This window comes from Phyllobates terribilis, unplaced genomic scaffold (assembly GCF_046119375.1).
Source record: "Phyllobates terribilis strain yellow unplaced genomic scaffold, ASM4611937v1 Scaffold_65__1_contigs__length_7625178, whole genome shotgun sequence".
Classification (NCBI taxonomy): domain Eukaryota; kingdom Metazoa; phylum Chordata; class Amphibia; order Anura; family Dendrobatidae; genus Phyllobates; species Phyllobates terribilis.
In genome coordinates this window covers 1,866,048-1,888,430 of record NW_027362825.1, presented here as the reverse complement: position 1 = coordinate 1,888,430, position 22,383 = coordinate 1,866,048, and the positions used below count along the sequence as shown (strand labels likewise).

General features: G+C 39.2%; 6 non-coding genes across 6 annotated transcripts; all 6 read right to left on the bottom strand.

Annotated features, from left to right (window-relative positions):
• Positions 1-12,970: 12,970 nt before the first annotated feature.
• TRNAL-CAG (transfer RNA leucine (anticodon CAG)) lies at positions 12,971-13,053 on the bottom strand. Its single transcript has one exon. It is a non-coding gene; the product is annotated as a tRNA-Leu (tRNA).
• A 1,184-nt stretch (positions 13,054-14,237) lies between these two features.
• On the bottom strand, positions 14,238-14,310 carry TRNAF-GAA (transfer RNA phenylalanine (anticodon GAA)). The gene has a single exon. It is a non-coding gene; the product is annotated as a tRNA-Phe (tRNA).
• A 2,158-nt stretch (positions 14,311-16,468) lies between these two features.
• On the bottom strand, positions 16,469-16,541 carry TRNAF-GAA (transfer RNA phenylalanine (anticodon GAA)). Its single transcript has one exon. It is a non-coding gene; the product is annotated as a tRNA-Phe (tRNA).
• A 2,323-nt stretch (positions 16,542-18,864) lies between these two features.
• Positions 18,865-18,947, bottom strand: TRNAL-CAG (transfer RNA leucine (anticodon CAG)). Its single transcript has one exon. It is a non-coding gene; the product is annotated as a tRNA-Leu (tRNA).
• Positions 18,948-20,260: 1,313 nt separating this feature from the next.
• On the bottom strand, positions 20,261-20,343 carry TRNAL-CAG (transfer RNA leucine (anticodon CAG)). The gene has a single exon. It is a non-coding gene; the product is annotated as a tRNA-Leu (tRNA).
• Positions 20,344-21,527: 1,184 nt separating this feature from the next.
• Positions 21,528-21,600, bottom strand: TRNAF-GAA (transfer RNA phenylalanine (anticodon GAA)). The gene has a single exon. It is a non-coding gene; the product is annotated as a tRNA-Phe (tRNA).
• Between the last annotated feature and the right edge of the window lie 783 nt (positions 21,601-22,383).

Here is a 22,383-nt window from a genome sequence, read left to right as displayed (position 1 = left end):
ATCATCATCACCCTGTGCGTTATCACAACCGTCGTCCTCAGAGCCAACCTGTTCCTGCCCTGACAAAAAACTAAAGTTGTCGCTCCAATCAGGTATTTGAGTCTCATCATCGTCTTCCTCATTGTCTCCACCAACAGGAGTTACAGTTTGGGAATGAGGGTCTACATTATGGTCAGAACCTTCTGCATCTGGTCCTGGGTCCGACTCATAAAGATTCTGGGCATCAGTGCAGATCATTTCCTCGTCTGGATTCACAGAAGCGCTGGAGTCGACCTCTGATTCCCAGGCTATAGTATGAGTAAACAGCTCTGCAGACTCAACCATCTGTTCTACCTCATATTCAGACGGACAGCTGGAGATTTGGGAGCTGTGAGGAAGCAAGTGCGATTGGGGTGACACCTTTGAGGACTGGAGTATTTGTGATGTTGAAGTTGATGTGGAGGAGAGCCCACTTAAAGGAGCACTTGATATCCGTTGAAGCACCTGCTGTTTTTGTGCCTCATCTGGAATTTGTAGCGATTGACGTGGACGTAAGAAAGGGATCTTATCACATTGTCCGCTAAAAGAAGTAGACATTTTAGTTTGGCTGGAAGATGGTCTTTCTTCTGCAGATGTTACTGTTGCTTTAACACCTACCCCACGGACACAACCTTTTTTCCCCTTCCCAACACGCCTATTCCCCTTTCCACCAGCAGCAGGCCTTTTTCCACTCATTTTGGTGGTTAACTAATTCACAACTCTGGAGTTGTTTGCACAAAAAAACAATGGATGGGAACCGAGCAGAGCTGAGTGGCCAAATTGTGGTATTAGGCCAAAACTATTGGCTGGGTTAGATGCAGAAAAAAATTATATTCAATTTGCAACCTGATGGAGGTCAGTATAGATGGACTAATAGAACAAGTCCCACTCACAGCTAGAAGCCCAAATATTTTTTCAGAGGTAGATGCAGAAAAAAATTGTATTCAGTTTGCAACCTGATGGAGGTCAGTATAGATGGACTAATAGAACAAGTCCTACACACAGTTAGAAGCCCAAAAATTTTTTCAGAGGTAGATGCAGAAAAAAAATATTTTAATTTGCAGCCTGATGGAGGTCAGTATAGATGGACTAATAGAGAAAGTCCCACACACTGCTAGAAGGCCAAATATTTTTTCAGAGCTAGATGCAGACAAAAAATTATTTTAAATTTGCAACCTGATGGAGGTCAGTATAGATGGACTAATAGAGAAAGTCCCACACACTGCTAGAAGGCAAAATATTTTTTCAGAGCTAGATACAGATATAAATTATTTTTAATTTGCAACCTGATGGAGGTCAGTATAGATGGACTAATAGAGAAAGTCCCACACACTGCTAGAAGGCCAAATATTTTTTCAGAGCTAGATGCAGAAAAAAATTATATTCAGTTTGCAACCTGATGGAGGTCAGTATAGATGGACTAATAGAACAAGTCCCACACACTGCTAGAAGGCCAAATATTTTTTCACAGGTAGATGCAGATAAAAATTATTTTTAATTTGCAGCCTGATGGAGGTCAGTATAAATGGACTAATAGAGAAAGTCCCACACACTGCTAGAAGGCAAAATATTTTTTCAGAGCTAGATGCAGACAAAAAATTATTTTGAATTTGCAACCTGATGGAGGTCAGTATAGATGGACTAATAGACCAAGTCCCACACACCGCTAGAAGCCCAAATATTTTTTCAGAGCTAGATGCAGAAAATTTTTTTATTCAATTTGCAACCTGATGGAGGTCAGTATAGATGGACTAATAGACCAAGTCCCACACACTGCTAGAAGCCCAAATATTTTTTCAGAGCTAGATGCAGAAAAAAATTATTTTTAATTTGCAACCTGATGGAGGTCAGTATAGATGGACTAATAGACCAAGTCCCACACACCGCTAGAAGCCCAAATATTTTTTCAGAGCTAGATGCAGAAAAAAATTATATTCAATTTGCAACCTGCTGGAGGTCAGTATAGAAGGACTAATAGAACAAGTCCCACACACTGCTAGAAGCCCAAATATTTTTTCAGAGCTAAATGAAGAAAAAAATTATTTTTAATTTGCAACCTGATGGAGGTCAGTATAGATGGACTAATAGACCAAGTCCCACACACTGCTAGAAGCCCAAATATTTTTTCAGAGCTAGATGCCGAAAAAAATTATATTCAGTTTGCAACCTGATGGAGGTCAGTATAGATGGACTAATAGACCAAGTCCCACACACTGCTAGAAGCCCAAATTTTTTTTCAGAGCTAGATGCAGAAAAAAATTATTTTTAATTTGCAACCTGATGGAGGTCAGTATAGATGGACTAATAGACCAAGTCCCACACACCGCTAGAAGCCCAAATATTTTTCAGAGCTAGATGCAGAAAATTTTTTTATTCAATTTGCAACCTGATGGAGGTCAGTACAGATGGACTAATAGACCAAGTCCCACACACCGCTAGAAGCCCAAATATTTTTTCAGAGCTAGATGCAGAAAAAAATTATATTCAATTTGCAACCTGCTGGAGGTCAGTATAGAAGGACTAATAGAACAAGTCCCACACACTGCTAGAAGCCCAAATATTTTTTCAGAGCTAAATGAAGAAAAAAATTATTTTTAATTTGCAACCTGATGGAGGTCAGTATAGATGGACTAATAGACCAAGTCCCACACACTGCTAGAAGCCCAAATATTTTTTCAGAGCTAGATGCAGAAAAAAATTATATTCAGTTTGCAACCTGATGGAGGTCAGTATAGATGGACTAATAGACCAAGTCCCACACACCGCTAGAAGCCCAAATATTTTTTCAGAGCTAGATGCAGAAAATTTTTTTTTCAATTTGCAACCTGATGGAGGTCAGTATAGATGGACTAATAGACCAAGTCCCACACACTGCTAGAAGCCCAAATATTTTTTCAGAGATAGATGCAGAAAAAAATTATTTTTAATTTGCAACCTGATGGAGGTCAGTATAGATGGACTAATAGACCAAGTCCCACACACCGCTAGAAGCCCAAATATTTTTTCAGAGCTAGATGCAGAAAAAAATTATATTCAATTTGCAACCTGCTGGAGGTCAGTATAGAAGGACTAATAGAACAAGTCCCACACACTGCTAGAATCCCAAATATTTTTTCAGAGCTAAATGAAGAAAAAAATTATTTTTAATTTGCAACCTGATGGAGGTCAGTATAGATTGACTAATAGACCAAGTCCCACACACTGCTAGAAGCCCAAATATTTTTTCAGAGCTAGATGCAGAAAAAAATTATATTCAGTTTGCAACCTGATGGAGGTCAGTATAGATGGACTAATAGACCAAGTCCCACACACCGCTAGAAGCCCAAATATTTTTTCAGAGCTAGATGCAGAAATTTTTTTTATTCAATTTGCAACCTGATGGAGGTCAGTATAGATGGACTAATAGACCAAGTCCCACACACTGCTAGAAGCCCAAATATTTTTTCAGAGCTAGATGCAGAAAAAAAATATTTTTAATTTGCAACCTGATGGAGGTCAGTATAGATGGACTAATAGACCAAGTCCCACACACCGCTAGAAGCCCAAATATTTTTTCAGAGCTAGATGCAGAAATTTTTTTTATTCAATTTGCAACCTGATGGAGGTCAGTATAGATGGACTAATAGACCAAGTCCCACACACTGCTAGAAGCCCAAATATTTTTTCAGAGCTAGATGCAGAAAAAAATTATTTTTAATTTGCAACCTGATGGAGGTCAGTATAGATGGACTAATAGATCAAGTCCCACACACCGCTAGAAGCCCAAATATTTTTTCAGAGCTAGATGCAGAAAAAAATTATATTCAATTTGCAACCTGCTGGAGGTCAGTATAGAAGGACTAATAGAACAAGTCCCACACACTGCTAGAAGCCCAAATATTTTTTCAGAGATAAATGAAGAAAAAAATTATTTTTAATTTGCAACCTGATGGAGGTCAGTATAGATGGACTAATAGACCAAGTCCCACACACTGCTAGAAGCCCAAATATTTTTTCAGAGCTAGATGCAGAAAAAAATTATATTCAATTTGCAACCTAATGGAGGTCAGTATAGATGGACTAATAGAATGATGCTATGCCCAAAAGATTTTACTTCACTAGGTGCAGTAAAAAAATTGGTATTCTATACACAGGTGGTATATCTTGCAACACAGATAGGCTACTCCACTGACTAACACACTCTGCAATAGGCCAAAAAGGATTAGCTTTGCTAGATTCAGCCAAATGCTGTGAAAAAAACTTGCACAGCACTGGCACAGACCTGCCTGGCAAAAACTGATAGGAACTGATGTAACCTAGTCCTGAAAAGGACTCCAATTACAATTAGTCTTTACTCCCACAATCTATCTATTTAAGAGCACAGACCTGCTTGATAAAAGTCGTAGGAAATGCTGTAACCTAGTCCTTAAAAGGACTGCAATCACAACTATTCCCTACTCCCAAGCTATCTGTATATTTGTGCGAAAATTGGCTTGAAATTAACAAGGTATAGCGCACACAGCAACAGCGGTGCCGTCTAACACGCAGCTGCAGCAGTGAGAAAATGGTGGCGACGGGGAAAATGGCTTGGTCTTATAGGGCAAGGACATGTGACATACACTGCCAATCACACATGCCCTTGCTTGTGTGAAAAAAAGCACTTCGCTCCGTGTGTGCGCTGCTGATAGGCTGACAGATTGCACTTCCCCACTGCAAAAGCGGGAAAGAGAAAAAAAAATGGAGATCTTCATTGTTCCTGCAGAGATCCATCCCCTGCCCCTCCCCCCGCCCCGCTGTACACTCAAACTGCGTATTAACATTAATTTTCATCATTACTGAGAAAAAATCCAGTTATGATTTTGGTGCACGAACAGTTATCGAACATAACCTCGAACAGCCGAATTTTTCTCAAATTGTTCGTGTTCGCCGACCGGCTCGAACACCGCCCAAAACAGCTCGAATTTGAGATTGGCGAACAGTTCGAGTAGAACAACGCTCATCTCTAGTCGCCATTTCAAAACTGTGCAGAAGGGTGCATAGGTCCCTGATCTGAGACCACTCCTCCAGCGTGATTTGCCCCACCTCTGAATCTCGTTGGCCCAGGCTATACGTCAGAACGTATTGCACCAGGGCTTGTCGGTGCTGCCACAGTCGCTGCAACATGTGCAGAGTTGAATTCCACCGGGTAGGCACATCGCATTTTAGCCGGTGAAGTGGCAGGCCCAACGACTTCTGTAGAGATGTAAGTCGCTGAGCTGCGGGATGCGAACGGCAGAAGTGAGCACACAGCGACCGTGCCCTCTGCAGAAGGCCATCTAGTCTGGGATAGTGGGCTAAAAATTGCTGGACAACCAGGTTCAACACGTGAGCCATACAAGGCACGTGTGTGACATTGCCCCGGCGAAGGGCCGCACCCAGGTTTGCAGCATTGTCGCACACGGCCTTCCCTGGTTTCAGGTCCAGTGGAGACAACCATTCATGAAATTGGTTCTCCAGAGCTGACCACAACTCCTCAGCTGTGTGACTCACATTTCCCAGACATTTCAATGTAAAAACCGCCTGATGACGTTGAGCCCTACTGCCAGCATAGTAAGGAGGTGTGCAGGATCCCTTCTGCGCAGTTAGAAAGCTTGTGGCATGACCAGACAGGCTTTGGGTGCAGGTGGAAGACCGAGAGGAGGTTGAGGAGGCAGAAGCAGTGGAGGAACTTTGACATAAAGAGGATTGACGCACAACTCGTGGGGACGGCAAGACTTGGACAGCAGCCCCTTGTCCTGCTGTCACCATAGTTACCCAGTGCCCAGTCAGCGACATGTAACGCCCCTTTCCATGCCTACTCGTCCAAGTGTCTGTGGTGAAATGCACCCTGTCACACACAGAGTTTCTCAAAGAAGCGGTGATGTTGTGTGCGACATGCTGGTGGAGCGCAGGCACACCTTTCTTTGAGAAGTAGTGCCGACTGGGCATCTGGTACTGGGGCACTGCGACGGACATAAGGTCTCGAAAATCCTCTGTGTCCACCAGGCGGAAAGGCAGCATTTCTGTAGCCAAGAGCTTGCAGATGGTGAAATTCAACCTCTTAGCTTTCTCATGGCTAGGAGGAAATGGTCTTTTACTTGTCCACATCTGAGGGACCGAGGGCTGGCTATTGTGCTTAGACGGGGTTGATAAGGGTGTCCCCGGCAAACTGCCGGTCTGTGAGGAAGATGCAGGCGGACATGTTAGGTTGCCTTGATCCAAAGCTGGTGCTATCGATGTCGGACAGCGCTCAACACCAGCTGGTGTTACCACCTCCAAAGAAAATGATGACCTGCCAATCACGCTGGCTGTTGCGGGTAAAGAGGTGGCAGGTCTGCGCCCCAAAACAGGTGTGACTGCTGTCCCCCCAATCACAGAGGATGAAGAGGCCGCGGATGCACAAGATATGGCAGACTGTGGTTTGCCCGGCCGGATAGGCCGCATTGTAGCACACTGAGCATCCCACTGCAACTTATGCTTCATGTCCATGTGCCGGTTCATGCATGAAGTACTCAAACTATGTATTTTTTGGCCTCTACTTAGCTTTTGCTGACAAATGTTACAGATAACACGAGTTGGGTCATCTTTATCGATCTGAAAAAATGCCCAGGCTATGCAAGGCTTAGCACCCATGCGACCTGAAGAGCCACCACGACTTGTGGTGAGAGGCAGAGTTGTGTTTGAGGATGCAGTTGTTGACGTGCTTCCAGTACTACGTCTCTGTCCAGGAAGGCGCAGCCTGACCTCGTCGTCACTAGCATCTTCCTCCACCTCCTCTGCTGACCTCATCTCTTGGCTGACTGTGGGTTGACAGTAAGTGGGATCTCCGACCTCATCATCATCACCCTGTGCGTTATCACACCCGTCGTCCTCAGAGCCAACCTGTTCCTGCCCTGACAAAAAACTAAAGTTGTCGCTCCAATCAGGTATTTGAGTCTTATCATCGTCTTCCTCATTGTCTCCACCAACAGGAGTTACAGTTTGGGAATGAGGGTCTACATTATGGTCAAAACCTTCTGCGTCTGGTCCTGGATCCGACTCATAAAGATTCTGGGCATCAGTGCAGATCATTTCCTCGTCTGGATTCACAGAAGCGCTGGAGTCGACCTCTGATTCCCAGGCTATAGTATGAGTAAACAGCTCTGCAGACTCAACCATCTGTTCTACCTCATACTCAGACGGGCAGCTGGAGATTTGGGAGCTGTGAGGAAGCAAGTGCGATTTGGGTGACACCTTTGAGGACTGGAGTATTTGTGATGTTGAAGTTGATGTGGAGGAGAGCCCACTTAAAGGAGCACTTGATATCCGTTGAAGCACCTGCTGTTTTTGTGCCTCATCTGGAATTTGTAGCGATTGGCGTGGCCGTAAGAAAGGGATCTTATCACATTGTCCGCTAAAAGAAGTAGACATTTTAGTTTGGCTGGAAGATGGTCTTTCTTCTGCAGATGTTACTGTTGCTTTAACACCTACCCCACGGACACAAACTTTTTTCCCCTTCCCAACACGCCTATTCCCCTTTCCACCAGCAGCAGGCCTTTTTCCACTCATTTTGGTGGTTAACTAATTCACAACTCTGGAGTTGTTTGCACAAAAAAACAATGGATGGTAACCGAGCAGAGCTGAGTGGCCAAACTGTGGTATTAGGCCAAAACTATTGGCTGGGTTAGATGCAGAAAAAAATTATTTTGAATTTGCAACCTGATGGAGGTCAGTATAGATGGACTAATACAACAAGTCCCACACACAGCTAGAAGCCCAAATATTTTTTCAGAGGTACTGTAGATGCAGATAAAAATTAGTTTTAATTTGCAACCTGATGGAGGTCAGTATAGATGGACTAATAGAGAAAGTCCGACACACTACTAGAAGGCCAAATATTTTTTCAGAGCTAGATGCAGAAAAAAATATATTCAGTTTGCAACCGGATGGAGGTCAGTATAGATGGACTAATGCAACAAGTCCCACACACAGCTAGAATCCCAAATATTTTTTCAGAGGTACTGTAGATGCAGATAAAAATTAGTTTTAATTTGCAACCTGATGGAGGTCAGTATAGATGGACTAATAGAGAAAGTCCGACACACTACTTGAAGGCCAAATATTTTTTCAGCGCTAGATGCAGAAAAAAATTATATTCAGTTTGCAACCTGATGGAGGTCAGTATAGATGGATTAATAGAACAAGACCCACACACAGCTAGAAGCCCAATATTTTTTCAGAGGTAGATGCAGAAAAAAATATATTCAGTTTGCAACCGGATGGAGGTCAGTATAGATGGACTAATACAACAAGTCCCACACACAGCTAGAAGCCCAAATATTTTTTCAGAGGTACTGTAGATGCAGATAAAAATTAGTTTTAATTTGCAACCTGATGGAGGTCAGTATAGATGGACTAATAGAGAAAGTCCGACACACTACTAGAAGGCCAAATATTTTTTCAGAGCTAGATGCAGAAAAAAATTATATTCAGTTTGCAACCTGATGGAGGTCAGTATAGATGGATTAATAAAACAAGACCCACACACAGCTAGAAGCCCAATATTTTTTCAGAGGTAGATGCAGAAAAAAATATATTCAGTTTGCAACCGGATGGAGGTCAGTATAGATGGACTAATACAACAAGTCCCACACACAGCTAGAAGCCCAAATATTTTTTCAGAGGTACTGTAGATGCAGATAAAAATTATTTTTAATTTGCAACCTGATGGAGGTCAGTATAGATGGACTAATAGAGAAAGTCCGACACACTACTAGAAGGCCAAATATTTTTTCAGAGCTAGATGCAGAAAAAAATTATATTCAGTTTGCAACCTGATGGAGGTCAGTATAGATGGATTAATAGAACAAGACCCACACACAGCTAGAAGCCCAATATTTTTTCAGAGGTAGATGCAGAAAAAAATATATTCAGTTTTCAACCGGATGGAGGTCAGTATAGATGGACTAATACAACAAGTCCCACACACAGCTAGAAGCCCAAATATTTTTTCAGAGGTACTGTAGATGCAGATAAAAATTAGTTTTAATTTGCAACCTGATGAAGGTCAGTATAGATGGACTAATAGAGAAAGTCCGACACACTACTAGAAGGCCAAATATTTTTTCAGAGCTAGATGCAGAAAAAAATTATATTCAGTTTGCAACCTGATGGAGGTCAGTATAGATGGATTAATAGAACAAGACCCACACACAGCTAGAAGCCCAATATTTTTTCAGAGGTAGATGCAGAAAAAAATATATTCAGTTTGCAACCGGATGGAGGTCAGTGTAGATGGACTAATACAACAAGTCCCACACACAGCTAGAAGCCCAAATATTTTTTCAGAGGTACTGTAGATGCAGATAAAAATTAGTTTTAATTTGCAACCTGATGGAGGTCAGTATAGATGGACTAATAGAGAAAGTCCGACACACTACTAGAAGGCCAAATATTTTTTCAGAGCTAGATGCAAAAAAAAATTATATTCAGTTTGCAACCTGATGGAGGTCAGAATAGATGGATTAATACAACAAGTCCCACACACAGAAGCCCAATATTTTTTCAGAGGTAGATGCAGAAAAAATTATATTCAGTTTGCAACCTGATGGAGGTCAGTATAGATGGATTAATAGAACAAGACCCACACACAGCTAGAAGCCCAATATTTTTTCCGAGGTAGATGCAGAAAAAAATATATTCAGTTTGCAACCTGATGGAGGTCAGTATAGATGGATTAATAGAACAAGACCCACACACAGCTAGAAGCCCAATATTTTTTCAGAGGTAGATGCAGAAAAAAATATATTCAGTTTGCAACCGGATGGAGGTCAGTATAGATGGACTAATACAACAAGTCCCACACACAGCTAGAAGCCCAAATATTTTTTCAGAGGTACTGTAGATGCAGATAAAATTAGTTTTAATTTGCAACCTGATGGAGGTCAGAATAGATGGACTAATAGAGAAAGTCCGACACACTACTAGAAGGCCAAATATTTTTTCAGAGCTAGATGCAGAAAAAAATTATATTCAGTTTGCAACCTGATGGAGGTCAGTATAGATAGATTAATACAACAAGTCCCACACACAGCTAGAAGCCCAATATTTTTTCAGAGGTAGATGCAGAAAAAATTATATTCAGTTTGCAACCTGATGTAGGTCAGTATAGATGGATTAATAGAACAAGACCCACACACAGCTAGAAGCCCAATATTTTTTCCGAGGTAGTTGCAGAAAAAAATATATTCAGTTTGCAACCTGATGGAGGTCAGTATAGATGGATTAATAGAACAAGACCCACACACAGCTAGAAGCCCAATATTTTTTCAGAGGTAGATGCAAAAAAAAATATATTCAGTTTGCAACCTGATGGAGGTCAGTATAGATGGACTAATAGACTGATGCTATGCCCAAAAGATTTTACTTCACTAGGTGCAGTAAAAAAAATGGTATTCTATACACAGGTGGTATATCTTGCAACACAGATAGGCTACTCCACTGACTAACACACTCTGCAATAGGCCAAAAAGGATTAGCTTTGCTAGATTCAGCCAAATGCTGTGAAAAAAACTTGCACAGCACTGGCACAAACCTGCCTGGCAAAAACTGATAGGAACTGATGTAACCTAGTCCTGAAAAGGACTCCAATTACAATTAGTCTTTACTCCCACAACCTATCTATTTAAGAGCACAGACCTCCCTGATAAAAGTCGTAGGAAATGCTGTAACCTAGTCCTTAAAAGGACTGCAATCACAACTATTCCCTACTCCCAAGCTATCTGTATATTTGTGTGAAAATTGGCTTGAAATTAACAAGGTATAGCGCACACAGCAACAGCGGTGCCGTCTAACACGCAGATGCAGCAGTGAGAAAATGGTGGCGACGGGGAAAATGGCTTGGTCTTATAGGGCAAGGACATGTGACATACACTGCCAATGACACATGCCCTTGCTTGTGTGAAAAAAAGCACTTCGCTCCGTGTGTGCGCTGCTGATAGGCTGACAGATTGCACCTCCCCACTGTAAATGCGGGAAAGAGAAAAAAAAATGGAGATCTTCATTGTTCCTGCAGAGATCCATCCCCTGCCCCTCCCCCCACCCCGCTGTACACTCAAACTGTGTATTAACATTAATTTTCATCATTACTGAGAAAAAATCCAGTTATGATTTTGGTGCACGAACAGTTATCGAACATAACCTCGAACAGCCGAATTTTTCTCAAATTGTTCGTGTTCGCCGAACGGCTCGAACACCGCCCAAAACAGCTCGAATTTGAGATTGGCGAATAGTTCGAGTAGAACAACGCTCATCTCTAGTGTTCAGTTCTCAAGTTTCTATCATTTTATTTCCTGTAGATAGTTATAATGATTGTTCCCAGAAGTCTTTTGTGAAAGCACAAATTCAGAACATTTAAGATTTGCCTCAAGGACCCCAAGGAATACTGCCAAAGTGCCAGCGTTGAGAATTGGTTTTGCTAAGCCCCATCACTTTTAGTTATTGATTTGTGATTGCCACCAATAGAGCGGACCCCCAACTAATCAGTAACAGGAGTGAAGCTGTAAAATTTCTTGAAAGAAAATTCTAATGTCAGAAGAGGGATTCGAACCCACGCCTCCAGAAGAGACTGCGACCTGAACGCAGTGACTTAGACTGTTCCTGACTTCTTCTGGCTATTGTAGTTTAACTCTTTCTAAGCTAAGCAGTAGAAAGATGAGCATTACTTGTGATGAAAGGAAATATGCCATGATTTCTTTTATTTTAATATTGATTTGTAACCTATTAGTTACAGCCAATTTTGAGCTTCATGACCAAGCACCGTTTTTTAAATCTGACATGTATCAATTTATGTGGCAATAACACTGGAATGCTTAACATATCCCCGTGATTCTGATAGTGTAATTTTGTAACACATTGTACTTTATATTAATGGTAAATTTAGGTCAATATATATTTAGTTTTTCTTGTGAAAATATCTAAAGTTGCACAATTTCATTGAAATGCGGTGATGCCCCATTTGTCTTCAGAAACTACTGTTTGGTCACACAGCAGGGCTTTGAAAGTAAGAGCGCTATTTGGGTTTTGGGAATGCAGATTTTGCAAGAATATTTTGAGGGTGACATTTGCGAAGTTCCAAAAGTACCAAAACAGCAGAAACCCCTCCAAAGTGATCCCATTTTATAAATTACTCCTCACAATGAATTCATCAACACCAGCAATTACTATTATTGTCCAACATATGTTTTCACTCTGCAACATCCAGAATTGCAAATAAGCCAGTTTAGTGCCCAGCTTGCGCTTATGGAGACAAGCACCCCATACATTTTAAGTGGGCTCTCCTCGCTAGAGAAATGCCAAATCTGTGGATTCTTTGTCTTACCATTAACGTAGAAACCCCTATTTTTAGAATGAAAGATGACGGTCCTGAGTTGGGGCTTGTGTTTTTTGCCTTCCTGGCTTTTTCCCCAAACAGCTTTGTTCCTGGCATATTATTTAAGCATATTTGTCTCAGTAATGCCACAGCGATTCATAGTCAAACATAAATGGCTGAAATCATTCAGCTAGTGTCTGATACATGCTGCCCGTATTAGCTATCAGGTTTCCTTTAAATCCTCATACAGCTAAGTCAAACTAAAATAAAACAAAGTGATGACGTCCAGAATGAAGGAAAAATTACAAAAAATATTATTTTCCTCAAAAGTTAAAAGTGTTCAGTTCTCAAGTTTCTATCATTTTATTTCCTGTAGATAGTTATAATGATTGTTCCCAGAAGTCTTTTGTGAAAGCACAAATTCAGAACATTTAAGATTTGCCTCAAGGACCCCAAGGAATACTGCCAAAGTGCCAGCGTTGAGAATTGGTTTTGCTAAGCCCCATCACTTTTAGTTATCGATTTGAGATTGCCACCAATAGAGCGGACCCCCAACTAATCAGTAACAGGAGTGAAGCTGTAAAATTTCTTGAAAGAAAATTCTAATGTCAGAAGAGGGATTCGAACCCACGCCTCCAGAAGAGACTGCGACCTGAACGCAGCGCCTTAGACCGCTCGGCCATCCTGACTACTTCTGGCTTTTGTAATTTAACTCTTTCTATGCTAAGCAGTAGAAAGATGAGCACTACTTGTGATGAAAGGAAATATGCCATGATTTCTTTTATTTTAATATTGATTTGTAACCTATTAGTTACAGCCAATTTTGAGCTTCATGACCAAGCACCGTTTTTTAAATCTGACATATATCAATTTATGTGGCAATATCACTGGAATGCTTAACATATCCCCGTGATTCTGATAGTGTTATTTTGTAACACATTGTACTTTATATTAATGGTAAATTTAGGTCAATATATATTTAGTTTTTCTTGTGAAAATATCTAAAGTTGCACAATTTCATTGAAATGCGGTGATGCCCCATATGTCTTCAGAAACTACTGTTTGGTCACACAGCAGGGCTTTGAAAGTAAGAGCGCTATTTGGGTTTTGGGAATGCAGATTTTGCAAGAATATTTTGAGGGTGACATTTGCGGAGTTCCAAAAGTACCAAAACAGCAGAAACCCCTCCAAAGTGATCCCATTTTATAAATTACTCCTCACAATGAATTCATCAACACCAGCAATTACTATTATTGTCCAACATATGTTTTCACTCTGCAACATCCAGAATTGCAAATAAGCCAGTTTAGTGCCCAGCTTGCGCTTATGGAGACAAGCACCCCATACATTTTAAGTGGGCTCTCCTCGCTAGAGAAATGCCAAATCTGTGGATTCTTTGTCTTACCGTTAATGTAGAAACCCCTATTTTTAGAATGAAAGATGACGGTCCTGAGTTGGGGCTTGTGTTTTTTGCCTTCCTGGCTTTTTCCCCAAACAGCTTTGTTCCTGGCATATTATTTAAGCATATTTGTCTCAGTAATGCCACAGCGATTCATAGTCAAACATAAATGGCTGAAATCATTCAGCTAGTGTCTGATACATGCTGCCCGTATTAGCTATCAGGTTTCCTTTAAATTCTCATACAGCTAAGTCAAACTAAAATAAAACAAAGTGATGACATCCAGAATGAAGGAAAAATTACAAAAAATATTATTTTCCTCAAAAGTTAAAAGTGTTCAGTTCTCAAGTTTCTATCATTTTATTTCTTGTAGATAGTTATAATGATTAGGATTTTTACATTCTCTGTAAACAGTCAGTCCATATGCTTTGTTTATTTTCTGCTTAAAATTTAATGGGTGAAGAAAAAAACTTTTGCCGAAAACCGGGATTGAACCAGGGACCTTTAGATCTTCAATCTAACGCTCTCCCAACTAAGCTATTTCAGCAGGACACATTTAGATTCAGGAATGTAATGTATTTATTTTTACTTTGACTTGTTTTTGCAAGATTATCAATATTTGAAAGTCCCGCTGTTTTTTGTACATATTTAACAACTTACATTAATTCTTTGTGAATGAATAGAAAAAACAGCAATTCTGCATTTTTTTTACATTTTCAAATTTACTCAATTCGCCAGGGTAATTCTGACTGTGTCTCTGTAGGACAGGTGATGATTGAGCATAAAACACAGTTTGTAAGCATTATGTTGCATCAAGCTTTATTTTTTTCTTAGGTGCAAACAATTGGAGTGAAGATAGGAGATGCAAATTTAGAGAAAATATTCTACTGATTGTTAATGTTGAAAGTGAAAACATTTGTCCCAAAATGTGGTGAAACTTTGATGTCAGTATCACATGCGCATTTCAGACTTGTTAAACTATGTTCATCTGCTCTTTTAGCTTTTGTTTATTAAGTATATATATAGTCTATTGATGCCTTGAGGTAAAAAAATCTGAAATTAGACTTACTGGTAATTCAGTTTCTAGGAATCTTCCACGACAGCACCTTAGGAGGTTCACTCTCTGCCCTAATAGGGACAGAGAACACATAGAGATGAAATAGTCCCTCTCATTTTCCTATCAACAGTATTTTTCCGATGCCAAAGCAACAACTAACATATGCACAAAGAAACTATTTGATGTTCCCAGAAGTCTTTTGTGAAAGCACAAATACAGAACATTTAAGATTTGCCTCAAGGACTCCATGGAATACTGCCAAAGTGCCAACGTTGAGAATTGGTTTTGCTAAGCCCCATCACTTTTAGTTATCGATTTGAGATTGCCACCAATAGAGCGGACAGGAGTGAAGCTGTAAAATTTCTTGAAAGAAAATTCTAATGTCAGAAGAGGGATTCAAACCCACGCCTCCAGAAGAGACTGCGACCTGAAAGCAGCGCCTTAGACCGCTCGGCCATCCTGACTACTTCTGGCTTTTGTAATTTAACTCTTTCTAAGCTAAGCAGTAGAAAGATGAGCACTACTTGTGATGAAATGAAATATGCCATGATTTCTTTTATTTTAATATTGATTTGTAACCTATTAGTTACAGCCAATTTTGAGCTTCATGACCAAGCACCGTTTTTTAAATCTGACATGTATCAATTTATGTGGCAATAACACTGGAATGCTTAACATATCCCCGTGATTCTGATAGTGTTATTTTGTAACACATTGTACTTTATATTAATGGTAAATTTAGGTCAATATATATTTAGTTTTTCTTGTGAAAATATCTAAAGTTGCACAATTTCATTGAAATGCGGTGATGCCCCATATGTTTTCAGAAACTACTGTTTGGTCACACAGCAGGGCTTTGAAAGTAAGAGCGCTATTTGGGTTTTGGGAATGCAGATTTTGCAAGAATATTTTGAGGGTGACATTTGCGGAGTTCCAAAAGTACCAAAACAGCAGAAACCCCTCCAAAGTGATCCCATTTTATAAATTACTCCTCACAATGAATTCATCAACACCAGCAATTACTATTATTGTCCAACATATGTTTTCACTCTGCAACATCCAGAATTGCAAATAAGCCAGCTTAGTGCCCAGCTTGCGCTTATGGAGACAAGCAACCCATACATTTTAAGTGGGCTCTCCTCGCTAGAGAAATGCCAAATCTGTGGATTCTTTGTCTTACCATTAACGTAGAAACCCCTATTTTTAGAATGAAAGATGACGGTCCTGAGTTGGGGCTTGTGTTTTTTGCCTTCCTGGCTTTTTCCCCAAACAGCTTTGTTCCTGGCATATTATTTAAGCATATTTGTCTCAGTAATGCCACAGCGATTCATAGTCAAACATAAATGGCTGAAATCATTCAGCTAGTGTCTGATACATGCTGCCCGTATTAGCTATCAGGTTTCCTTTAAATCCTCATACAGCTAAGTCAAACTAAAATAAAACAAAATGATGATGTCCAGAATGAAGGAAAAATTACAAAAAATATTATTTTCCTCAAAAGTTAAAAGTGTTCAGTTCTCAAGTTTCTATCATTTTATTTCCTGTAGATAGTTATAATGATTAGGATTTTTACGTTCTCTGAAAACAGTCAGTCCATATGCTTTGTTTATTTTCTGCTTAAAATTTAATGGGTGAAGAAAATAACTTTTGCCAAAACACGGGACTGAACCAGGGACCTTTAGATGTTCAGTCTAACGCTCTCCCAACTGAGCTATTTTGGCAGGACACGTTTAGATTCAGGAATGTTCAACACACTGTAGATGTCACAACTGGATGTATTTATTTTTACTTTGACTTGTTTTTGCAAGAATATCTATATTTGAAAGTCCCGCTATTTTGCGTACATATTTAAGAACTTACATTAATACTTTGTGAATGAATAGAAAAAACAGCAATTCTGCATTTTTTTTACATTTTCAAATTTACTCAATTCGCCAGGGTAATTCTGACTGTGTCTCTGTAGGACAGGTGATGATTGAGCATAAAACACAATTTGTAAGCATAATGTTGCATCAAGCTTTATTTTTTTCTTAGGTGCAAACAATTGGAGTGAAGAAAGGAGATGCAAATTTAGAGAAAATATTCTACTGATTGTTAATGTTGAAAGTGAAAACATTTGTCCCAAAATGTGGTGAAACTTTGATGTCAGTATCACATGCGCATTTCAGACTTGTTAAACTATGTTCATCTGCTCTTTTAGCTTTTGTTTATTAAGTATATATATAGTCTATTGATGCCTTGAGGTAAAAAAATCTGAAATTAGACTTACTGGTAATTCGGTTTCTAGGAATCTTCCACGACAGCACCTTAGGAGGTTCACTCTCTGCCCTAATAGGGACAGAGAACACATAGAGATGAAATAGTCCCTCCCATTTTCCTATCAACAGTATTTTTCCGATGCCAAAGCAACAACTAACATATGCACAAAGAAACTATTTGATGTTCCCAGAAGTCTTTTGTGAAAGCACAAATTCCGAACATTTAAGATTTGCCTCAAGGACCCCAAGGAATACTGCCAAAGTTAAGAATTGGTTTTGCTAAGCCCCATCACTTTTAGTTATCGATTTGAGATTGCCACCAATAGAGCGGACCCCCAACTAATCAGTAACAGGAGTGAAGCTGTAAAATTTCTTGAAAGAAAATTCTAATGTCAGAAGAGGGATTCGAACCCAAGCCTCCAGAAGAGACTGCGACCTGAACGCAGCGCCTTAGACCGCTCAGCCATCCTGACTACTTCTGGCTTTTGTAATTTAACTCTTTCTAAACTAAGCAGTAGAAAGATGAGCACTACTTGTGATGAAAGGAAATATGCCATGATTTCTTTTATTTTAATATTGATTTGTAACCTATTAGTTACAGCCAATTTTGAGCTTCATGACCAAGCACCGTTTTTTAAATCTGACATGTATCAATTTATGTGGCAATAACACTGGAATGTTTAACATATCCCCGTGATTCTGATAGTGTTATTTTGTAACACATTGTACTTTATATTAATGGTAAATTTAGGTCAATATATATTTAGTTTTTCTTGTGAAAATATCTAAAGTTGCACAATTTCATTGAAATGCGGTGATGCCCCATATGTCTTCAGAAACTACTGTTTGGTCACACAGCAGGGCTTTGAAAGTAAGAGCGCTATTTGGGTTTTGGGAATGCAGATTTTGCAAGAATATTTTGAGGGTGACATTTGCGGAGTTCCAAAAGTACCAAAACAGCAGAAACCCCTCCAAAGTGATCCCATTTTATAAATTACTCCTCACAATGAATTCATCAACACCAGCAATTACTATTATTGTCCAACATATGTTTTCACTCTGCAACATCCAGAATTGCAAATAAGCCAGTTTAGTGCCCAGCTTGCGCTTATGGAGACAAGCACCCCATACATTTTAAGTGGGCTCTCCTCGCTAGAGAAATGCCAAATCTGTGGATTCTTTGTCTTACCATTAACGTAGAAACCCCTATTTTTAGAATGAAAGATGACGGTCCTGAGTTGGGGCTTGTGTTTTTTGCCTTCCTGGCTTTTTCCCCAAACAGCTTTGTTCCTGGCATATTATTTAAGCATATTTGTCTCAGTAATGCCACAGCGATTCATAGTCAAACATAAATGGCTGAAATCATTCAGCTAGTGTCTGATACATGCTGCCCGTATTAGCTATCAGGTTTCCTTTAAATCCTCATACAGCTAAGTCAAAATAAAATAAAACAAAGTGATGACGTCCAGAATGAAGGAAAAATTACAAAAAATATTATTTTCCTCAAAAGTTAAAAGTGTTCAGTTCTCAAGTTTCTATCATTTTATTTCCTGTAGATAGTTATAATGATTGTTCCCAGAAGTCTTTTGTGAAAGCACAAATTCAGAACATTTAAGATTTGCCTCAAGGACCCCAAGGAATACTGCCAAAGTGCCAGCGTTGAGAATTGGTTTTGCTAAGCCCCATCACTTTTAGTTATCGATTTGAGATTGCCACGAATAGAGCGGACCCCCAACTAATCAGTAACAGGAGTGAAGCTGTAAAATTTCTTGAAAGAAAATTCTAATGTCAGAAGAGGGATTCGAACCCACGCCTCCAGAAGAAACTGCGACCTGAACGCAGCACCTTAGACCGCTCGGCCATCCTGACTACTTCTGGCTTTTGTAATTTAACTCTTTCTAAGCTAAGCAGTAGAAAGATGAGCACTACTTGTGATGAAAGGAAATATGCCATGATTTCTTTTATTTTAATATTGATTTGTAACCTATTAGTTACAGCCAATTTTGAGCTTCATGACCAAGCACCGTTTTTTAAATCTGACATGTATCAATTTATGTGGCAATAACACTGGAATGCTTAACATATCCCCGTGATTCTGATAGTGTTATTTTGTAACACATTGTACTTTATATTAATGGTAAATTTAGGTCAATATATATTTAGTTTTTCTTGTGAAAATATCTAAAGTTGCACAATTTCATTGAAATGCGGTGATGCCCCATATGTCTTCAGAAACTACTGTTTGGTCACACAGCAGGGCTTTGAAAGTAAGAGCGCTATTTGGGTTTTGGGAATGCAGATTTTGCAAGAATATTTTGAGGGTGACATTTGCGAAGTTCCAAAAGTACCAAAACAGCAGAAACCCCTCCAAAGTGATCCCATTTTATAAATTACTCCTCACAATGAATTCATCAACACCAGCAATTACTATTATTGTCCAACATATGTTTTCACTCTGCAACATCCAGAATTGCAAATAAGCCAGTTTAGTGCCCAGCTTGCGCTTATGGAGACAAGCACCCCATACATTTTAAGTGGGCTCTCCTCGCTAGAGAAATGCCAAATCTGTGGATTCTTTGTCTTACCATTAACGTAGAAACCCCTATTTTTAGAATGAAAGATGACGGTCCTGAGTTGGGGCTTGTGTTTTTTGCCTTCCTGGCTTTTTCCCCAAACAGCTTTGTTCCTGGCATATTATTTAAGCATATTTGTCTCAGTAATGCCACAGCGATTCATAGTCAAACATAAATGGCTGAAATCATTCAGCTAGTGTCTGATACATGCTGCCCGTATTAGCTATCAGGTTTCCTTTAAATCCTCATACAGCTAAGTCAAACTAAAATAAAACAAAGTGATGACGTCCAGAATGAAGGAAAAATTACAAAAAATATTATTTTCCTCAAAAGTTAAAAGTGTTCAGTTCTCAAGTTTCTATCATTTTATTTCCTGTAGATAGTTATAATGATTGTTCCCAGAAGTCTTTTGTGAAAGCACAAATTCAGAACATTTAAGATTTGCCTCAAGGACCCCAAGGAATACTGCCAAAGTGCCAGCGTTGAGAATTGGTTTTGCTAAGCCCCATCACTTTTAGTTATCGATTTGAGATTGCCACCAATAGAGCGGACCCCCAACTAATCAGTAACAGGAGTGAAGCTGTAAAATTTCTTGAAAGAAAATTCTAATGTCAGAAGAGGGATTCGAACCCACGCCTCCAGAAGAGACTGCGACCTGAACGCAGCGCCTTAGACCGCTCGGCCATCCTGACTACTTCTGGCTTTTGTAATTTAACTCTTTCTATGCTAAGCAGTAGAAAGATGAGCACTACTTGTGATGAAAGGAAATATGCCATGATTTCTTTTATTTTAATATTGATTTGTAACCTATTAGTTACAGCCAATTTTGAGCTTCATGACCAAGCACCGTTTTTTAAATCTGACATATATCAATTTATGTGGCAATATCACTGGAATGCTTAACATATCCCCGTGATTCTGATAGTGTTATTTTGTAACACATTGTACTTTATATTAATGGTAAATTTAGGTCAATATATATTTAGTTTTTCTTGTGAAAATATCTAAAGTTGCACAATTTCATTGAAATGCGGTGATGCCCCATATGTCTTCAGAAACTACTGTTTGGTCACACAGCAGGGCTTTGAAAGTAAGAGCGCTATTTGGGTTTTGGGAATGCAGATTTTGCAAGAATATTTTGAGGGTGACATTTGCGGAGTTCCAAAAGTACCAAAACAGCAGAAACCCCTCCAAAGTGATCCCATTTTATAAATTACTCCTCACAATGAATTCATCAACACCAGCAATTACTATTATTGTCCAACATATGTTTTCACTCTGCAACATCCAGAATTGCAAATAAGCCAGTTTAGTGCCCAGCTTGCGCTTATGGAGACAAGCACCCCATACATTTTAAGTGGGCTCTCCTCGCTAGAGAAATGCCAAATCTGTGGATTCTTTGTCTTACCGTTAATGTAGAAACCCCTATTTTTAGAATGAAAGATGACGGTCCTGAGTTGGGGCTTGTGTTTTTTGCCTTCCTGGCTTTTTCCCCAAACAGCTTTGTTCCTGGCATATTATTTAAGCATATTTGTCTCAGTAATGCCACAGCGATTCATAGTCAAACATAAATGGCTGAAATCATTCAGCTAGTGTCTGATACATGCTGCCCGTATTAGCTATCAGGTTTCCTTTAAATTCTCATACAGCTAAGTCAAACTAAAATAAAACAAAGTGATGACATCCAGAATGAAGGAAAAATTACAAAAAATATTATTTTCCTCAAAAGTTAAAAGTGTTCAGTTCTCAAGTTTCTATCATTTTATTTCTTGTAGATAGTTATAATGATTAGGATTTTTACATTCTCTGTAAACAGTCAGTCCATATGCCTTGTTTATTTTCTGCTTAAAATTTAATGGGTGAAGAAAAAAACTTTTGCCGAAAACCGGGATTGAACCAGGGACCTTTAGATCTTCAATCTAACGCTCTCCCAACTAAGCTATTTCAGCAGGACACATTTAGATTCAGGAATGTAATGTATTTATTTTTACTTTGACTTGTTTTTGCAAGATTATCAATATTTGAAAGTCCCGCTGTTTTTTGTACATATTTAACAACTTACATTAATTCTTTGTGAATGAATAGAAAAAACAGCAATTCTGCATTTTTTTTACATTTTCAAATTTACTCAATTCGCCAGGGTAATTCTGACTGTGTCTCTGTAGGACAGGTGATGATTGAGCATAAAACACAGTTTGTAAGCATTATGTTGCATCAAGCTTTATTTTTTTCTTAGGTGCAAACAATTGGAGTGAAGATAGGAGATGCAAATTTAGAGAAAATATTCTACTGATTTTTAATGTTGAAAGTGAAAACATTTGTCCCAAAATGTGGTGAAACTTTGATGTCAGTATCACATGCGCATTTCAGACTTGTTAAACTATGTTCATCTGCTCTTTTAGCTTTTGTTTATTAAGTATATATATAGTCTATTGATGCCTTGAGGTAAAAAAATCTGAAATTAGACTTACTGGTAATTCAGTTTCTAGGAATCTTCCACGACAGCACCTTAGGAGGTTCACTCTCTGCCCTAATAGGGACAGAGAACACATAGAGATGAAATAGTCCCTCTCATTTTCCTATCAACAGTATTTTTCCGATGCCAAAGCAACAACTAACATATGCACAAAGAAACTATTTGATGTTCCCAGAAGTCTTTTGTGAAAGCACAAATACAGAACATTTAAGATTTGCCTCAAGGACTCCATGGAATACTGCCAAAGTGCCAACGT